This window comes from Artemia franciscana, chromosome 15 (genome assembly GCF_032884065.1).
Source record: "Artemia franciscana chromosome 15, ASM3288406v1, whole genome shotgun sequence".
In the NCBI taxonomy this organism is placed as follows: Eukaryota; Metazoa; Arthropoda; class Branchiopoda; order Anostraca; family Artemiidae; genus Artemia; species Artemia franciscana.
The window spans coordinates 6,010,027-6,030,916 of record NC_088877.1 but is presented as its reverse complement, the minus strand read 5'-3'; the positions used below and the strand labels follow the sequence as shown (position 1 = coordinate 6,030,916).

General features: G+C 33.9%; 2 long non-coding RNA genes across 3 annotated transcripts in view; both read right to left on the bottom strand.

Annotated features, from left to right (window-relative positions):
- The window catches only part of LOC136035978 (uncharacterized), a 69,094-nt gene that overhangs the window by 5,239 nt on the left and 42,965 nt on the right, over nucleotides 1–20,890 (bottom strand). Inside the window, exon 4 of one of the 2 annotated variants that reach the window (XR_010619592.1) lies at nucleotides 16,484–16,610. The exons of the other annotated variant lie outside the window; for it this stretch is intronic. This is a non-coding gene — a long non-coding RNA (uncharacterized LOC136035978). The remainder of the gene's footprint in view (nucleotides 1–16,483; nucleotides 16,611–20,890) is intronic. 2 annotated transcript variants of the gene reach the window in all.
- On the bottom strand, nucleotides 414–8,629 carry LOC136035980 (uncharacterized). The gene is made up of 2 exons (XR_010619595.1): nucleotides 6,515–8,629; nucleotides 414–2,207 (listed from the first exon to the last, which is right to left on the bottom strand). It is a non-coding gene; the product is annotated as an uncharacterized LOC136035980 (long non-coding RNA).

Sequence of the window (20,890 nt, the reverse complement as noted above, 5' to 3'; positions counted from 1 at the left end):
AAAAGACCAATTCAAAAACGAATGTATATACAGACCGGGACACAAATGACGACAGATATTATATATCTGTTTGTTTTCGACTTGACATTGCTCTTTTTTTTCAAAATAATTAGATTTTTGAATCGAATTCACTGGCAGCTTCTTAAAATGCATCTGATTAGTACTTGGAAGTGATTTACTTACTGGTTGCTTTTAAAGATATCAGAAGAGAAAGACTTATTTGGAATTTTTACTAAAATGCATAGTTGGTAAAAAGGGGTACACTGTCTAAATAAGTTTGAGAACTGCTGGTCTTGGTTGTTCATCATCACCCATCATACATTTTCGTTTCACAGCTTGTTCTCTTAATCTTATCTCATTTGATGGTCCAGTTTCTTCAATTTGAGCTTACAGTTTTATTCTTTTTGTACTCATTTTGTGCTAACGTTAATTTACGTTTGTTTTCCTCAGATATTAGGAAAGTGCTTAAAATGTCTTTTGAAATTTACATCACTTAATATAGGCAAATGATTTATATATTGGTAAATTTTTATTCTGCAAATGCTTCTAGAATGGTCTTGAAATCTATTTTCCTTGTGTATTCACTTTCAGTCAACATGATTGCTAAACTATTTAGTCTATCCTGATTTATTGTTGATGTCACAGTTTTTTCATTGGTTTTAGCCTGGAAAATGATCTCTCTCCAGAAACAACACTTGCAGGAATTGTTAAGAACACTTCAAAATTTCGAAAATCAATTGTCCATTTCGATGGTAGTGCAGGGCCCTTTCTAACGCGGGGCCATATTGGGCCCAATCATTCCAATCGCCCTTTTTCTGGCCTTTACCCTAGTTCATTTATCACTGAATAAATTCGAAGTACACCCTCTCTTAGTAAATTTTCTACATGTTTTCTTTCGAATAGCTGTAAAATATAAAATATGCTCTCTGAGCCCATCCCTAATTAGCTTTGAATTTCTATCCCACCCAAACTGCTAAAGAAACATGTTAAGCTCCTCAGTGTCACAAACTTCTAATAAACTTCTTAAGGAGGGCATGCATATTTCAAGAATTCTGGGCTTTTGAGACAAAGGATAGTCTAAATAATTTTTTTAAATTTGATCAAACTGGTAGATTAACTTTGAAATGGCCAAATGTTGACAACACTGTAACTGTGAACAACCAAGAAATCTTTGCTGGACCATTAAAGCTGAGAGAAAGTGGGCCATTCCGGATAGGGTTAATAAAGGCCACATGATTACACTCCATATGATTATCCAATTTTGTCCTTATACTTGAGGCATTTTTTCAGTTCTTTGCTTCTGCTATATGAATAGCATTTTATACATTTACACATTTAAAAAAATTGAAGAAAAATAAAAAAACAAATTAAAAAGAATAGGTATGTTGGATCCACCAGGATCTGCCCACAAGTATTTCAACACGTGTCAAATTGGGTTCTGACTTGTGTTGGAAACATATAACTTTTTTGTTTTGTCAACTTTGTAGGTGAAAATGTTCCAATTTAAGAAAATCGGCATTTTGTACCTATTTCTGATAAAACTTCAAACTTCTAATCAAACAGTTAGATTCATAGATATTTTTTCTACATACTGAAACTCTTTTCAAACCAAAAGTCTTTAAATTAAGCCTTCTGGAGTAGAGAAAGTTTTTTTTTTTTTTTTTTTTTTTTTTTTTTTTTTTTTTTTTTTTTTTTTTTTTTTTTTTTACAAAAACTGTCAAATCATTGCTACCTTTGCCCTATCTGGTTACTTGTTATTTTACTATTTTTATACTTATTATACATAGTCAGCTACTGCAAAATTATACCTTAGTCCAAATTCCTAAAAAAAGAAATACTGAAACACAAATACCATTTAATCAGAAAAACCAACTTTTTTAAGTGTTTGAAAACTTAAGCTTGAAGAGTGAGCAGGGTATTGCAGAGGCGATAGTCTCCCTTATATATGGAGTAATTTCTATTTTAAGTTTTAATGTTGGGCCTTACTTTCACTTAATTTTTTTTTTTTTTTTATTTATTTCACATCATAAAGATGCATATTTTTCTAGAACAATGAATTCTGAGGCCCAGATAATGGGAATCCCATGCACTTCGATTTTTTCAGAAGGTTTCTTGCAGACGAAGAGCCTGTGTGTTGCTCATTCCTGTGTGTATGTTAATTTATAACTTTGTACTCACTCAGTTCTTCATTGTACAATTTTTAGCTTCTGCAATTAAAACAAAATACATACTAACCAAGTTAAAGCAGCCAGACTTCACTGCAAAAAAAAACCCATCAAAATATGGTTTTGTTATGTTTTGGCACCCCTGTCCCCCGCCCTTGTTTTATCCTTTTAATACTTACATGCTTAATAGGGCTTGAAAAGATACATATATATATATATATATATATATATATATATATATATATATATATATATATATATATATATATATATATCCTGGATCTGAATTTGCCTAAGAATTTAATATATAAGGGGAGCCCTGCAAAAAATTCCAATCAGACCCAATACCTAGTCAATCCAGCCCTGATTAGGGTGCTGTGATCAACCAAGTCAAATGCTTAAAAATAAGAACATAGCATGAGACCAAGCAGCAGTTCCTCAGATGATGAAAGAATCTAGCATCCAGCATCAAATCAGTAAAGCTATGATTACAAAGAAAAATTCATGTTTTCTTCATATGAAATATTATTACAAATAATTATAATCAAAATCTCTTGTTGTTAAGAAAGTACCCAAAAATTTGACAACCATATTTTTCTCAGAGGACACTTGAATTTCGCCACCAATTGTTTCTCATCAGTTTTACATGTTCAGTGAAGTTTCAGCAGAGGTATCTATATTTTGACAGGGTGTTGCTGTCTGTCAAAAATTTTGACAATGTTACTACAAGATATTCTAAAAAAATGAACCTCATAATAGAAATCAATATGAACATTTGACTTTGGCTGAAGGAACATTTTTAGTCATTCTGGTATTCTACTACATCAAACAAGAATTTTCAAGACTATGAACACTGATTCATCAACATAATATTAGCTACCATTTTAACTTAATTTTATCAAGAAAAAGCCAATATAGCTACATTTTAGAGAAGATCAGATGTATCTTCATGCATTGGTGCTGATCCAAACATATTTTTTGTCATAAAATAACTGAGTAATGATAGTTTAAAAATTACATAGCTAAAAAGTTGTCAGGAGCTCGTTTTGTGTTGAAAACAGGCAACTGATTGAATTGAATAGTCTTTGCTTATCAGGGTGCCTTGGATATAGTGTCCATGTTTTGCACTGTCAAAATATAATGAAGGTTTTGAGAGAAGGTGTTCCAAGTCATGACTAAACACAGTGTTATCTTGTTTTGAAGGAAAATTTTTACAGTGGTTCCAAAATTGCATTGTCAAATCACTGGTGCCTTTAACCCATAGGTTAACTTATAAGGGATGTAATTTCAAACTTCTATGTTACTCCTCTGTTACTCTGCATACCTGAACAGTGTATGTTCAACTCCAAAATTATTAGATTGAAGAAAACTTTTGACTATGTATGATATCACTATTACATATTTATTAGATCTTTTTTATTATTGTGAATTTTGGCTTTCAAAGTTTGGCTTGGTGAAATTTCAGCACTAATTTGCTTCAAGGTTTGAACGCCAGTAACTTTTTATGGGGAAATTCTTAAAGATAGTAATAATGACACACACCTCAAACACTTTGTGGTAACAAACTGTAAGTAAGGAGCAATGCAGCTCAATAGCAACCAAAACATTAAAAAGCAGGGTCTTGATAACACTAGATACATCAAAAGAATCAAATTTTGATGCTGATTCAAAATATATACGATTCATAAAGACCTACACCAATAGAAAGAGAGATAGCCTTAATAATTTTTTACTTTATTTTCCCTGGCACACTCCTTATACATAACATTCAAGGGGTATTACCATTTGGGGTTCTGGATTTAGCCTTTTAGCATACCTTGAATCCAAAAATGAGCCCTCCAAATATTTTTACTAAACCCTTGCATAGAAATGACATTACCAAAACACAACTAATGTCTTGATTCTGCAGTTCCTGCCTCTCAGCCAACACCTAGCTTGCCTCTCATTTGGTGCTTTACTTCAAAATTTCAAAAAAAAAGTTGTTACAGAACTGAATCCATAAAACATCATAATAGTTTCTCTTTTCTGTTTAGCTGTATTGGGTCCCTCACTTTCTTCCCCTTTTACATTTTTATTGACCTTTCTTATATCTTTATAAATTTGTAAATTTTGCTTTGTTTGTAACTTTATTTATTTTAGGAGATGTTACATGTATTCCTTGTATGTGTTATGTAAATATTTGTTCTAAATTATTTTATGTTTTGATGTCATTTTCTTTTTCTTCTTCTTAAATTATTAAAATAATAAATTTCTTCTTGGTAAATTATTAAAAAAATTAATTTTTGTTTAGTTTTTTTTTACTCCAAAATATGAATTCAGCCAATCTTGGCTCAGGGTTGTTGAGTTTCTGAAACAATATTCTGGCTTATCTTAAACCCCACCCTAAAATGCATGTAATTATATTTTTCACTTTGATGGATTATTGTTTAAGAGACAATTTATTTTGCCAAGAAAAAAACATAGGATATTGATTTGTCACACTTTTAGTAGATATAGGCTATATTTCTTTATAAAAACAGTTTTTCCTAGATTTATTGACAAGATATTTTTTTCAAAATAGCATTCAAACTTGGACATATAAAAGTTCAGATGTAATTTGTGTTACTCTGCCAATATTATTCCCACTTCAGGTTGTCAGGAAAAATATAAATTTCAGGGAAATCAGTACAGCATTATTTTCATAACTTTTCTACTGTTACATTATAATATGCAAAAAAAATATAGAAATTTTCTGTTGAAAAAAATTATAAAGAGATTGATTTTAAAAAAAATCACAACTTACCAACACCTTAAGGTGTTAAGTATAATTATTATGCATATTATGAAGTAAGAATTATTCTTTTTGGACACTTTTCTATAGCCAAAATAAGAGAAAAATACATCATCTTAAGGGTCCATAAAAAGTTTAAAGTTGAATATCCAAGTAAAAGAACTATTATATTTGGAAATTGTATAAAAGAAGAATCAAGTGGGAAATTCACCTGATTCATAGCTCACTAAAAGAAATTCCTTCCAATTTACCAAAATACATTGTTAAAGCTTTATACAAGACCATCATGAGGGAGAGGGGGTGAATTTGTAAGCAAATTGATGGTAGAGGTCTAGATTAGGGGCTATTGAGAAGGACACATGTAAAGAAAACAATTCATACTTCATAATATGCAAAATTATTGTAACTACTACATTTTGCATCTAGCCATGCTAGGCTTATGTCATATCTTCACTCCTCAATGAGCAAATACATAGGTAAAATGATCAAACTGCTTAGTATATTTGAAAAGAGCAAAGTAGCCTTGTTTGCTCACTATGTGAGTTATGGACTCTCTAAAATATAATTAAGGCTGTATAGGGGAGGGGGTTTTCTGCATTTGTAAGTGAAATAACTACCATATTTAGCAAAGGAAGAGCATAAAAATAGGCACTGAGTAAAACTGTAGTTTACTTGATTTATTTCTACATTTTTAGTAGGATCTTATGTACCTCTTTGGTAACAATTTTCTATGGTAAATATTGTACAGTTCATATAATTGACTTACCAATAAAGTGAACATACCATTTGATGCCTTTTTTTTAATGTTCTCTGCAAATATAATAATCACTTCTATTGCAAATTAAAATTGAAGCCCTTTTTGAGCTCTTAAAACTGACCAAATTATGGGTATAAAAAAGATTTAAACTATTGGTCTCAAACTTTGAACGTATCACTTGATACCTTTTTTTTTAGGTTCATTATGAATATAATAATTGCTTCTTTAGCAAATCCAAATTTAAGCACTTTTTAAGCTCTTAAGTTCTTCTTCCTTGATGCCAAATTTTCAATTAAATTGGGCATTTTTGATTATTTTTGACATAAAAAATACAATGTTTTCTCAGCGCCAAAATTATTTATGGTTAGATTAGATCAGAAGTGCTTAAATTTGAATTTGCAATAGAAGCAATTATTATATCTGTAAAGAATATTGAATGGTAGGCTGTGTTTACTTTATTGGTTAGCCAATTGTATGAACTGCAAAATATTTACCATTTCCACTGGCAAATAAAAAGGAACTAGGTGTCACTAAGGGTTCAAAATAAAATTTGCAAAGGAAATAATCACTAGGTTTTTATTTTGAAAAAGTATAGAAAGACATATAAAACTGTTTTCATATTATTTCTAGCCAAGTAAGGAAAGAAATTACTTAAGCAAGAGGTTATGTTCCCCAGACTTGCACAGTTTATTTTGAAGTAGGCTAAATGAAAAGGAAGCCAGTTGGAGACAGAACAACAGACAGGTGCCAGCAGTTCTGGAAGACAAATAACCAGCATTCTTGAATATCACTTTGTAAATTGTGCTTCTGTCAGATGCTTACCCTAATTTAATCAAATGTGCTATTTCTTGAAATTATTTCAGAGCAAATCATTTTTCGATAATTTTCGACGAGGTTGTTCTTTTTCTTCCAAAAATACTTTTTGAAAGAGCGAGAATGCAGAAATAAAATTGACCGAATTCTATTTCCTGTGATTTTGTAAATATAGTTGTCAAAAAATTGACACTCTGAATACATGCAAAAAGCATTTAAAACAGAGGTCCAGACGGCTTAACAGCAATGTCAAAAAGGGTCAAGCATTAGGCGTGTCTCGATGGTTTACATAATGATGGTATTGGCACAGCATTAGGTTTAACATAACAACGAAATTTATGATACTACTCAGGGTCTCTAAAAGCACTATCAAAGCATAAAAAGTAATGACTCCGAAAGAGATTACCATTTGTTTTCTAGAAAAATTGGGACAGAAAACTGGAAGCATTAACAGCAGTCAATATGTAGAGTTTTGAAAAAAAATAATTCTACAAATTGATTGGTTATCCTTTCTAAAACTGCTTTTTTAAAACCGAAACCTGCAAAAAAACAATTTTTAAGCTTGCATTATTTAGACAAATTATATTCTTTGTGTTATAACCCCACTAAAAAGCTATTTTAAATTATTGGTTTCACTCTCTGTTTTGACGCTTTCCCCAGAAAAGCATTTGGCACTATCATTTTCTGTCCCATTTCTATGGCTTGGTCTGGATTTATACATATTTATTTGTTGATTTTTGTGAGTTCGTCTGGGTTTCTATAAGTTGGTCATAGTTTTTATGGAATTGCACAATATTTTTAAATATTGACGAAATGATTTCTTTTGTTTGGACTTGATTTTTAGAGGTTGATCTTAATTTCTCTGGTTTGGCCGTGATTTTTATGAATTTGTCCGGATATTTAGGATCTGTTCATGATTTTTATGAATTGATCTCGATTTTTATATTTTACCCTTGATTTCTGCGGATTAGTCTTGATTTTAGAGGTTAATCTTGATTTCCAGTGTTTGGTCTTGGTTTTTACGGTTTTGTCCGGATTTCTTTGCATTGGTTATGATTCCTTTGGGCTTGCTCTAGAATTTTCCGTATTGACCTCTTGATTTCTTCGGAGTTGATTTTTAGAGGTTTGCCTTTTGATCTCCTTATGTTCAGATTGGTCTTCACTTTTAGAGATTGACCTTTATTTCTTCAGGTTAGCCTTGATTTTTATGAATTGGTCTGGATGTTTTGGGTCTGATCATGACTTATATGTATTGGTCTTGACTTTTGATTGTTGCCCTTGATTTCTTTAGTCTTGATTTTTAAAGTTTGACCTTGATTTCTAGCTTGGTCTTGGCTATTGCAGTTTGATCTGTGTTTCTTTACGCGGGTCTCGATTTCTAAGGATTGTTCTGGATTTCTATATGTTGATCTCTTGACTCTTACTGCCTGGTCTTGATTTCTAGGGTCTTGATTTCTATGGTTTGGTCTTGATCTCTACATATTTATCTCTTAATGTTTGAGAGTTTGTCTGGATTTCTATGAGTTGATCGTAGTTTTTATGTGGTTGCACAAGATTTCTAAATACTGATCACTTGATTTATAGAGGTTGGCCTTGATTTCTTTGGTTTGGTATTAATTTTTATGATTTTTATTTGAATTTTTAGGGTCTGATCATGATTTTTACGAATTGATCTTGATTTTTAGATGTTACCTTTGATCTGTTCGGACAGGTCTTCACTTTGGAGTTTGACCTTGATTTTTAGAGTTTGGTCTTGGTTTTTACGGCTTGACCTGGATTTTTATGCACTGACAACGAGTCCTTATTGAGTCTTTTCTTAGTAGAGGACCTCCCCCAGACCACTCAGGGTGCCCCCAGGTGGCGGATAGGGGAAAGTTCTACAGATGTAGGATAACTTCATAGAAGGCGCGGACCAAGGGGGACCTAGTACCTGGGGGTCCATAATTGAAACTGGGACACCCTCGCCCGAGGGTCAGAAATACAGGCAAAGGAGGAGGAAGGCCCCTGTGATGTACACCATACAAGGCCCAACGGCGTGTGGACATGTCCCAGCGGTTACACACCTTCCCCCAGCAATGGGAGAAATTGCTCGGCGTCACGGACCACCGAACGGAAGGATCCCTTCCCTTCGTAGAGGGACAACTGTGAAGGGCAGACGATTCAGCTCCATGGAAAATGGTCCGCGCTAAGGGTAGAGAGAATCTGCTTACTGCTACCCCGACAAATTAGCCATGAAACTCCTTCTCTTAAATATAAATTATGAAAATGGTGAATAAAAAAGTAAGAACTCGTGCTACCGCGTCCGGGGTAACCGACGGTATGAGACCAAGAATTGCAAATTGCGATAATGAAAATGATCTTTATGATGATAATGTTGATAATGATGATAATGTTGATAATTATGATAATGAAAATGATTTCGTTACCACGTCCGGGGCAGCCGACGATCATTTATCCGATTTGACGACTCTCCAGTCGGAGAAGACTTCGTTTATCCTAACCCCAAAAACATATCTCTCACTAGGAACGCTAAACGTACGCACATTAGCCAAACCAGGAAAAAGGGATCTAGTCCTAAACGAGATGAACCGTTGCCGTCGTGACATCGTTTAGCTTTCTGAGACTCACCTTCCCTCCACAGGAATAGAAAGAATAAACGACATCATCGCGTCTGGAAGAAGTGATGGAGTTGACCGCGAAGGTGTCGGTTTCCTACTCTCCAAGCGAGCCAAGCAGTCTCTTCTTGCCGCCCATCCTGTCTCTGAACGTATTGTCACCATTCGTCTGAAAGGAACCATTGCCAACATGACAACAATCCAAGTTTACGCCCCAGACTCGTTCCGGAATGACCAAGAAGCCGAAGAATTCTACAGCCAACTCCAACACACCGTTTACACGGGTCCCAAGAAAGTGGTTCTGTTCGTGATTTGGGACTTCAACGCCATTGTCGGACACTCAAAATGATAGACTTGAAGATATCATGGGCAAGTTTGGGCATGGGCGGCAGAACCACAGGGGTGAAATGCTCATTGACTTTTGTCGGGATAACGAACTTTTCATAACGAACACCATGTTCCGTCATAGAAAACGAAGGAAAGTTACTTGGAGATCCCCTGACGGCCGCACTGCAAACATGATTGATTACATACTTGTTAGCAAGCGATGGAAATCATCAGTACTGAACACAGTCTCCATAGCCGATGGCGACTTCAACTCGGACCACGTTCTAGTCATGTCTGAGCTGCGTTTGCGTATTCGGAAGCCCCAACAGCCTAAGAAAAGCTTACCAAGAAATCGTGTCGACCTGCTGAAAAACATAGAAAAAAGGAACAGGTATAATGCCTCGTTTACACGGAGAGGAATTCCCGTCGCGGACAAAGGAATTCTGGTCCACTTGAAAGGATTCCGTTCGTGAATCCGGGTAGAAAAAAAGTCTAGCGACCAGCAAGGATTCCTTTCACCGAGACCGTTTTTGACCAATTCTGCTTGATTTGTAGGCAAGAAGAACGAGAATATTTACAGTTTTGTTGATTTTGGCCGACAAACAAATAACATGTCAGTAAAGAATCATCCCAAAATTACTGATTTAATCTGTTTGGTGCAGGACAAGCCTTGTATTTATGTGAGCAGTGTCATAAATACAAGGCTTGTCCTGCACCAAACAGACTACAAGAAAACAAAGCTAAAAGACTTGCTTTGGGCTGAGATTTCAGAACAGCTGAATGAACCAGGTTAGGAAATTGGAACTTTTGGGGATGGTCTACAGGCTAAAGTATGCCTTATAGTTCTATTGGTAAAATTCTAGTTAATTGACTTCTTGCTATCTCAGAAATGGTTTAGATTCAAATTTTTTTCTTTTTTAAGTAGGCCTAACTTCTTGCTACATTAGAAAATAAGGTCAAAACTAGTAGGCTATGCAATTATGCAAAATAATGTGAAACTCAAACCCTCATGTATTGCTATCAAAGTAGGAATTGAGAAGAATTTTATACATCAATGCATAACAAGAAATCTAAGCTATGCATCAATATGGTTATTAGGTACTTGTGTGTTATTCAGAACACACTCAATAAGTAAAGTTAGGTTCTTTTGTGAAACAAACTATGATGCAATTATATTTAAATTAATATTTATATATAGAGGTGGTTAGGTTAGGTATTTGATATAATGCACCCCCCCCTCCCTTCCCCTAATGTGCAAATAAGGTTTTGGAATTTAGGCTAAGAGATTGGTTAGATAAAGAGGAAATACTGAGTCCAGTACAAGTGGGATTCAGAGTGACATTCAGCACTATTGACCATATTTTTACTTTGGAAATATTGAGATGGAAAAATGGTTGGCTATTTGTATCTTTTTAGACCTGAGAAGTGCTTTTGATTCAGTAAATAGGAGGTTGTTAATTGAAAGCCTGTTAGAAATAGGCTTGCTGTCTTGTTTTGTAGCAATAATAGCAGCTATGTATAGGAGGGTGAAGTTTGTTGTAAAGGTGATGGGGAAATTTTCTAGACTAGTTATGTCTCATTTGGGTGTGAAACAAGGATGTACTTTATCCCCAAAGCTTTTCCCCTTGTTTGTTAATGATTTAGACAGTTTTATGAAAAAATAATGGAGCCCTATTTGTATCTTTGGATTGGTTTAGGGTATCATGTATATTATTTGTAGATGATATAGTAGTAGTGGTGGTAATTTCAACTATTTATTCCACAGCCTTTCTGATTCAGGGGTCATTCTTAAAGAATTGGGACAAAACTTAAGATTTAGTATAAAAGGTGAGGTATTAACAAGGGGACAAACCCCCTCATATACATAATAAAAAAATATAAGAGTATAAAAGTTTGTTATGTAAGTTAATTCTTAAGTTATGTATATTTTTTACTAATAAAAACGTTTGTTAAAAATTAAAAGTTCTAGTTGCCTTTTTAAGTAGCCAAAAAATTGGAGGGCAACTAGGCCTCCTTCCCCGCCCCTTATTTCTCAAAATCGTCTGATCAAAACTAAGAGAAAGCCGTTTAGCCAAAAAAAAATTAATGTGCAAATTTCATTTTAATAATTTATGTGCAGAGAGCCAAAATCAAAAATGCATTAATTCAAAAATGTTCAGAAATTAAATAAAAAAAACTAGTTTTTTAAACTGAAAGTAAGGAGCAATATTAAAACTTAAAACAAACAGAAATTACTCTGTATATGAAATGGGTTGTCCCCTCTGCAATTCCTTGCTCTTTATGCTAAAGTTTGATTCTTTGCCACAATTCTACTTTTTAAAACAATTAAAAACTTTAGCGTAAAGAGTGAGGGATTGCAGAGGGGACAACCCATTTCATATACAGAGTAATTTCTGTTCATTTTAAGTTTTAATATTGCTCCTTACTTTCAGTTTAAAAAACTAGTTTTTTTTATTTAATCTTTGTTTAGGGATTAAGCACAGGGAATCATGTTTGAGGAGTTAGCTTGGTAAGAGTTTATTTATGGGTGTTTCTGAATTCATAAAGTGTTTGAAAGTTTGTTTGCTTGTTTAAGTTGTTTGCAAGTTTGTTTGCTTTTTTAAGTTGTTTGGAATTAGGTGCTTGTATAAAGTTGCATGTGTTTGCTGTGGCCTGCAGGGTTTTTTGCAAATAAATCTTATCTATGACATTTTGCCTTTTTTTTTCAAATAAATATAATACAGAATTTGTAGAACAGACAGAGAAGTTGAACAAATAGGCAGAACAATAAATGTGTTTTTATTCCCTTCACTGCCTGTGTCAATAGAAAAGCCAGGGATTTACTGTTTTCATTCCCTGGAAATTAGTGTTATACCTGGTTCCAAAAGTGAGATTGAATTTGTCAAAGCTTGGAGGTTTATTCCTCCTGTCTGTTTAAAGAAAACAGATGCATAATTGAAGTTTTGTTCATTTCTATCTTACATTTCATGGGCATCCATGGTATTTCTTCCTTTATTAATCTGTCTTGTTTCTTTTCTGCAGGATTTTTTTTGTCTCATTTTTAGTAAGATACAAATTTTTATTTACAAATTACTTATACTAGAAGCACATTTTCAAGATTTTGACCTAACTTAGGATCCCTTGTTCTAAAGGCATGATTGAATTTCTTGAAGCTAGAAATTTCTTTTGTGGCAAATTCAATGGTAAATATTTAGTTCACCCTTTTTGCAACTTAATAGTGCTAAAATAAGTAAGATTGTAAATTTTTAGTGACTGCAATATATTTCACCCATTGCTAATTGCAGTAGAAAGGAAAGTCACTGGTAAGGACCCCCCAAAAAATTATTTCAGATTATTTTAAAAAGGCTTTACTACCCATAAAGCTGGCATAACTGGAGAAGGGGCTTCTCAGGAATTAATGACTTTAAAAGCTATACATTATACATAAAAATGCACATTTTTATGCAGAGAGGCAGCAAGTTATTTATTACTAATCAACTACAGCAGGTATATCTATTGCTTTCTTTAACCATCAATAAAGATAAAATGCATGCTGAAAACTGAATGCTCTTTGGAAACTTTCTTTAGACACACTAATTGTGAGATGGATATCAACAAAATTCCAACAGGGTTTGTATTTACTTAAGATTTACAAACAAGCATATTGAATGCTTAATTTTGTGATATCCTAATCTCTAAACAGTAAACTAGATTCCTTACATTTCCTAATAGTTTTCCACCAGCTCATTTCAGCAAAATCATTTGTAATGACAATACACCCTTTGCGTGGGTGGCCTGGCCTTTTCAAAAATGAAAGACAACTGCTCCCATTATAAACTATGCACTCATAGCAGCTATATCAGGCTAAAGGACCAATTACTACAACTTATCTTGAAGTTTTTGTCAAAGTCAACATGGAATTTGTGTTTTATTCTGGTGAGAATAGAAAAAGCATAAAAGGCGTTTCTGACTTAAATTCCATACTTTACTCATTGTCAGATCTTTTGCAACTGTTGAAGAAGCAGTTAAGCAAATTCAAGTGTTTTGGCTCCCTAGGTAGGCTAGTTTGCTTTATACAGGCATTTTAGCTAATATCTTACCTCATCATGGCAATTTTAAAAAGCATTTTTTTTTTGCTCCTGTAGAATTAGAGCATATCTAAAATTTGAAGGATGTTTTTTACCAGACAGATAAAATTCTAGTTGAGTTACTTCTTGATATCTCAGAAAGAAGTTAGGTTAGGAAAATGAAACTTTCAGGGATGGGTCTACAGGCTAAAGTATATCCTGGGAAGGTATTTTAAAGTACCCACCTCCACTTCTTCTCCCTCTAGAGCCCTAAAATTTGACTCCATGACAGGTCTATACCTACTGAATTGACAAAACACCATTTTACCTTAATTTTCAGGTACCATTTGCTTTTTCTCTGCCTTTAGTTCTGAAAATTCAATTCCTGTTATTTGAGTAGAATTCTGAGCCATTATCAACATTTTTTTTTCAAAATTTAGGAAATGTATTTGCATATCTTTAAAACCTTATAAATTGGGATTGAGCAAAGTTTTTTCTTTTCCTTCTCCCTCTAGAGGGCCCTGACCTTTAAAAATGTGTGTGTTATAAAAGTGAAACCTTGCAAAATAGATCTTCTGCTTCGGTGCTTTTAAAAGCAGCAGCAATCAATAATGATGCTGTGGCTGCTATCATAATATTCCTGTTGGTTTCATCCATGCTTACAAAATTTTCAAATTTTCTGCCAAAAGGACAAGAATCTTTTCCCACTTTTCCCTCTGTGTGTAAACATAAATCCTGTCTCCGAGACAGGATTCCCGTCAAGTTTTCCTCTCCGTGTAAACGAGGCATAAAACAGCACTCTCAAACAAGTTGTCAAGAATCCAACCCATGGAAGCTCCAACAGCAGAAAAAATTGACCGATTTGTCGACGAAAGCGCATGCATCATCAGAGAAAATGCTAGTGAAATCCTGGGAATTCAGACCCATTCAGATAAACCGTCGAACACCCCCGAAATTATTGATCTATGTGTGCAGAAGCGCGTCCATGCCAACAAGGTAGATCGACAAAGCAAGGACGAATATAAGAGGCTGAAGTGCCTAGTAGAAAAGAAAATCCGGCAAGGTCGACGACACTACGTCAATGATAAATTTCGTGAGTGTGAAGAAGCCTTTCAAAAGGTAAAAACCACTTCATGTATAAGAAAGTCCGTGAACTGTCAAAAAAGAAGTCATCGGCCGCTCCTACACTGTTAGATATACACGGGCTCCCAATCACGGACTCCGAGGCAAGACGAGAACGATGGAAGGATCACTTCAGCGAAAAACTGAAAAGAAAATCCGGCATAGTTGCATAGTTGCCCCCCAATTTTTGGGTTTCTTTAAAAGGGCACTAGAACTTTTAATTTCCTTTCAAATGACCCCTCTGATAGATTTGTCAGGTTTACTGACTCTTGAACATGCAACATATAATTGTCCATGGGAAAAACAATCCGTATTCAGATCTATACCCCATTATTCTAATGATTGCCCATGAGCTTTGTTGATGGTGATTGCTAATCGAAAATTCCCTGTGTCCCCGTCGTCATTTATATATCCCCCTGTGCCCCCGGCGTCCCCGTTGTAGTTGTGTCCCTGTGTCCCGGTCGTCATTTATATTCCCTGTGTCCCGGTCGTCATTTGTGTCCCGGTGTCCCAGTTTGTAATTTCTCTTTGAGTGTCCCGGTCGTCATTTATATTCCCTGTGTCCCAGTCGTCATTTGTGTCCCGGTCTGTAATTTCTCTTCGAACAATCCCTGTGTCCCGGTCGTCATTTATATATCCCCCCACTGTGTCCCCGGCGACCCCGTTGTAGTTGTGTCCCTGTGTCCCGGTCGTCATTTATATTCCCTGTATCCCGGTCGTGATTTGTGTCCTGCTCTCCTAGTCCGTGACTTCTCTTTGAGTGTCCCGGTCGTCATTTATATTCCCTGTGTCCCGGTAGTCATTTTTGTCCCGGTGTCCCGGTCTGTAATTTCATCAGTTGACAAACATGACGTCAGTCGACAAACAACTTCATGACGACATACAGCTCAATCCTTATAATGACGTCAGTCGACAAACATGACGTCAGTCGACACACAAACATGACGTCACTCGACAGACAGACCACTTATTTATATATATATATATATATATATATAGATAGATAGAACACGAATAAAAAAAAATAACCGAGGCAAACTAAAAAAAGCAAAAATTAACATGAACTGGACTAACAACCCCCATCCCTTCTCAAGACCAGAACATAATTTGCACTTTACTAAAAACAACGTTTTCACCCATTTGACTTTAAGAAATAAAACATTTTTAAGACTTAAACGAATAAATATCAATATGTGTACATTAAACCGACAATCTATGGTCCAATGTTGTTTTTTCCAGAAGACTGCAAATCATGTTCTGGTCTTAAGAAGGGATGGGGGTTGTCAGCTCTACTCATGTTATTTTGTGCTCCTTTCGGATTTAACTCGGTTATTTATTGCAATTTCTGTTCGTGTTGGTTTTCGTTTATTTATTGACGGTGATTTGTGGTAGTTTTACGCTTGGAAGATCATTTGAATTTATTTCGGGTTATTTTTGTTTTAATGAAGCTCTTTACTTTTCTTTGAAACTCCTGGAAAAAGTTTTTTAATTTTATTGCTGCCAAAACGGATCAACAATGTGATCGATGTTTCAGACGATATAGAGAAAACAGAATCGATTTTTCCTTCGACTGTCTTGTTTCACGAATACACAGTTTTTTCGCCATACATTTAATAAAACTGAGCTCTTTATTATAAGTGTTTATGTGTTATGTATTATGAGTATTTTAATGTTATGCACTATCATGCCATTCATCACTTATTCATAAGCTTTCATGATTACTTTGAGCTATTTATTGTCCTTATCGTCAGAAATGGTATTTTGTAGTTTTCAGTTTCTTTTTCTTTATTTCCAAACCAACATTCCTCTGCGTAAAATTCATGCATGCAGAGGGAAAGCAAATAAACTGTCATTATTGAGACCAGTACCTTTATATTACAACTAGAATGCATTAAAATTTAATCTGCGGATTTCAGGCTTTGTCCTTTGAAGTTCTCGCACCTCTAATAAAGGCAGCAGTGCACATTAAGGATATTACTAATGTTCATTCATTGCCTAAAAAAAAAAAAAAAAAAAAAAAAAAAAAAAATTAGATGGAGTAAAAAAAGATGAAAAAAGGATAAAAAAAGGCCACAAAACACACATTGAAAATTCAAATTAATGGCACAAAAAAATTTCGTTATGCAAGTTGATTTGTAAGTTTTGCACATTTTTACTAATAAAAACGTTCGTAAAAAATAAAAAGTTCTAGTTGCCTTTTAAGTAACCAAAAAATTGGAGGGTAACTAGGCCTCCTCCCCCACTTCTTTTTTCTCAAAATCGTCCGATCAAAACTATGAAGAAGCCATTTAGCCAAAAAAAAAAAAAAAATTATATGCAAATTTCGTTTTAATTATTCATGTGCGGAGAACCAAAATCAAAACATGCATTAATTCAAAAACGTTCAGAAATGAAATAAAAACAATTTTTTTTAACTGAAATTAAAGAGCGACATTAAAAGTTAAAACGAACAGAAATTACTCCATATATGAAAGGGGCTGGTTCTTCCTCAACAACCCGCTCTTTGCGCTAAAGTTTTTTACTGTTTTAAAAACTAGAGTTGAGAGAAAGAGTCTAATTTTTACGTAAAGATTGGGGCGTTGAGGAGGGAACAACCCCTTTCATATATGGAGTACTTTTTGTACGTTTTAAGTTTTCATGTCGCTCCTTACTTTCAGTTAAAAAAATTGTTTTTTTTTATTTAATTCTGTATAAAACGATAGAAAAAAAATGAAAAAAAAATGAAAGAGGTTGATGAAGTATATTTCAAATGTTATCTTTTAATATATCCATTACAATGGAAGTACAGTCAGAATGTGATAACTACAATTATTCTGCATATTCTAAGGTAATAATTGTTTTATTAACATATTTCCCTGATTATAGGCTTATCCTTTTTCATTCACTTAACACAACTACTTCCAGAATAGCAACAAGCCCCTAAGATAGAAATTTACCCTTAAAGTCAGATTCTTACTCCAAAAATCTAGGACCTAGGGTCTGTGGTAAAATTTTCTCTTATAATAACATCACTTGTTTGAAAATTTTTTACACTAACAGCAGCTTGGTGCAGTGGAAGCGCGCTGGGCCCATAACCTCAGAGGTCGGTGGATCGAAACCACTAGCTGCTTATTTTTTAAAATTTGTAAAATTAGGTAATTTTGTCAGTTTGAATTTATTGATACAGAAAGGGAGAAAATAAACATGGAAACATGTGATTAGAATTACATACTGGAATGTTCAATAATTTTTTTGTCAAAATACCAAATACCAAAAACATATCCAGAAATAGGGCATGGAGCTATACCTGAGTTTACTCTAAATCTAAAGGGTAATGTTTTCTTGTACATTGCCAAAGCAAACACACACAAAAGCTATATCTGAGTTTGCTCTAAATCTAAAAGTGATGTTTTCCTGTACATTGCCAAAGCACACACACACAAAATTTTCTTGTCAAAGGTGAAGTATTTGAAAAACAAGTACATTAAAAGTATCTTAAGTAATAAGTATTTCGTAATCTTAAGTATCAAGTAATAAGTACACCGTAGAGATTTTACTTAAGTATAAGTACAAGTAATCAAAAATTTTACTTAAGTAGTACTTCAAGTAGAAGTACTTCAAGTAAGTGACAGCACTGGTTGTAACCATATATGGAAAATTATTCCTGCTCAATATAATACAGTGCTCAGAATTGCATACTGGAATGTACACAAGAATTTATATTGAAGAGGGGGTAAGGCTTGAAGGAAGCAATTTAATTGAACCAATTAAACTGAGTTCCTAATCGAAGTCTTTGGTTAAATTTTTCTTGTAACAATATTACTTGTTTGATGACATGGTAACTTAGCAGCTTGGAGCAGCGGAAGGGCGCTGGTTCCATACACCCAGAGGTCGGTGGATCGAAACCTGCCAAATTTTTGATTTTGCTGCTAAATTTCTAAAATTAGCAAAATTAGATAATTTCGTCAGTTTGAATTTATTGACACATTAAAGGGAGAAAATAAGCATGGAAAATTATACCTGTTCAACATAATACAGTGCTAAGAATTGCATACTGGAATGTACACAAGAATTTTAATTGAAGCAGGGGTAAGGCTTGAAGGAACCAGTTTAATTGAACAAATTAAACTGAAAATTGAAGTCCCTGGTAAAATTTTCTCTTGTAATAACATCACTTGTTTGATAACATGTTAAGGTAACAGCAGCTTAGCGCAGCGTAAGCGTGTTGGGCCCATAGTTTGGAGGTTGGTGGATCGAAACCACTAGGTGCTATATTTTTAATTTAGCTGCTAAACTTTTAAAATTAGCAAAATTAGATAATTTTATTAACTTAACCATGCTTAATAATTGAGAATTAATTCTAGTTAACTGCAAAATAAATCATCATTTGCTTTATTTTAGGCTCAAAATCATGATGCCAAAATTACAAAACAAGCTCAACCGACTCAGCCACTGAGGCTTCGAAAGATTATTCATTTTGAGACAATATTAAAAAAAGAACACGCTTGCGTGGGTTAAGTCCCATAACATTTTCACAATAAATTATAAAATAAGGGGAGGGGGTGTTAGAATACATAGCTTAGTCAGCAGAGTTTTAAGAAAAAATCTGATTGGTGATATGAAATAGGAGTAAATCCTATAAATTTTAAATAAAAAAATTCATATTTAATTAGCATTAACCAAACTTCACTTTTCGAGCACTTATTACATAACCGATAAGTACCTTGGTAGTAGTAGTAGTAGTCAGTGTTGATTCAATTTACGAGTCCACGGGTTGAAACAAATGTGAATTGGCAAAATGGATGGGAAATATGTAACTTTACTGTACATTTGCACATTGGGGGGTGAGAGGAAATTACAATGGAAGTACAGTCAAAATGTGAAAACTCCAATTATTCTGCATATTCTAAGGTAATAATTGTTTTATTAACATATTTCCCTGATTATAGGCTTATCCTTTTTCATTCACTTAACACAACTACTTCCAGAATAGCAACAAGCCCCTAAGATAGAAATTTACCCTTAAAGTCAGATTCTTACTCCAAAAATCTAGGACCTAGGGTCTGTGGTAAAATTTTCTCTTATAATAACATCACTTGTTTGAAAATTTTTTACACTAACAGCAGCTTGGTGCAGTGGAAGCGCGCTGGGCCCATAACCTCAGAGGTCGGTGGATCGAAACCACTAGCTGCTTATTTTTTAAAATTTGTAAAATTAGGTAATTTTGTCAGTTTGAATTTATTGATACAGAAAGGGAGAAAATAAACAAGGAAACATGTGATTAGAATTACATACTGGAATGTTCAATAATTTTTTTGTCAAAATACCAAATACCAAAAACATATCCAGAAATAGGGCATGGAGCTATACCTGAGTTTACTCTAAATCTAAAGGGTAATGTTTTCTTGTACATTGCCAAAGCAAACACACACAAAAGCTATATCTGAGTTTGCTCTAAATCTAAAAGTGATGTTTTCCTGTACATTGCCAAAGCACACACACACAAAATTTTCTTGTCAAAGGTGAAGTATTTGAAAAACAAGTACATTAAAAGTATCTTAAGTAATAAGTATTTCGTAATCTTTCTTAAGTATCAAGTAATAAGTACACCGTAGAGATTTTACTTAAGTATAAGTACAAGTAAGGGAAAATTTTACTTAAGAAGTACTTCAAGTAGAAGTACTTCAAGTAAGTGACAGCACTGGTTGTAACTATATATGACGTAATAGGTGAATGCAATATCTATGCACGTTTATATATTGACAAGATAATCTTATTTTATTTTAGTTCTCAGTTCAGGATCGCTGAAGTTATTATGTAAATTACAAAAACTATTTATGGCGTCTAAGCAATAATTTGGTTTTTTAATTGTCAGTTTGAATTTATTGATACAAAAAGCGAGAAAATAAACATGGAAAATTATTCCTGCTCAATATAATACAGTGCTCAGAATTGCATACTGGAATATACAAAAGAATTTATATTGAAGAGGGGGTAAGGCTTGAAGGAAGCAATTTATTTGAACCAATTAAACTGAGTTCCCAATCGAAGTCTTTGGTTAAATTTTTCTTGTAACAACATTACTTGTTTGATGACATGGTAACTTAGCAGCTTGGAGCACCGGAAGGGTGCTGGTTCCATAAGCCCAGAGGTCGGTGGATCGAAACCTGCCAACTTTTTAATTTTGCTGCTAAATTTCTAAAATTAGCAAAACCAGATAATTTCGTCAGTTTGAATTTATTGACACATTAAAGGGAGAAAATAAGCATGGAAAATTATACCTGCTCAACATAATA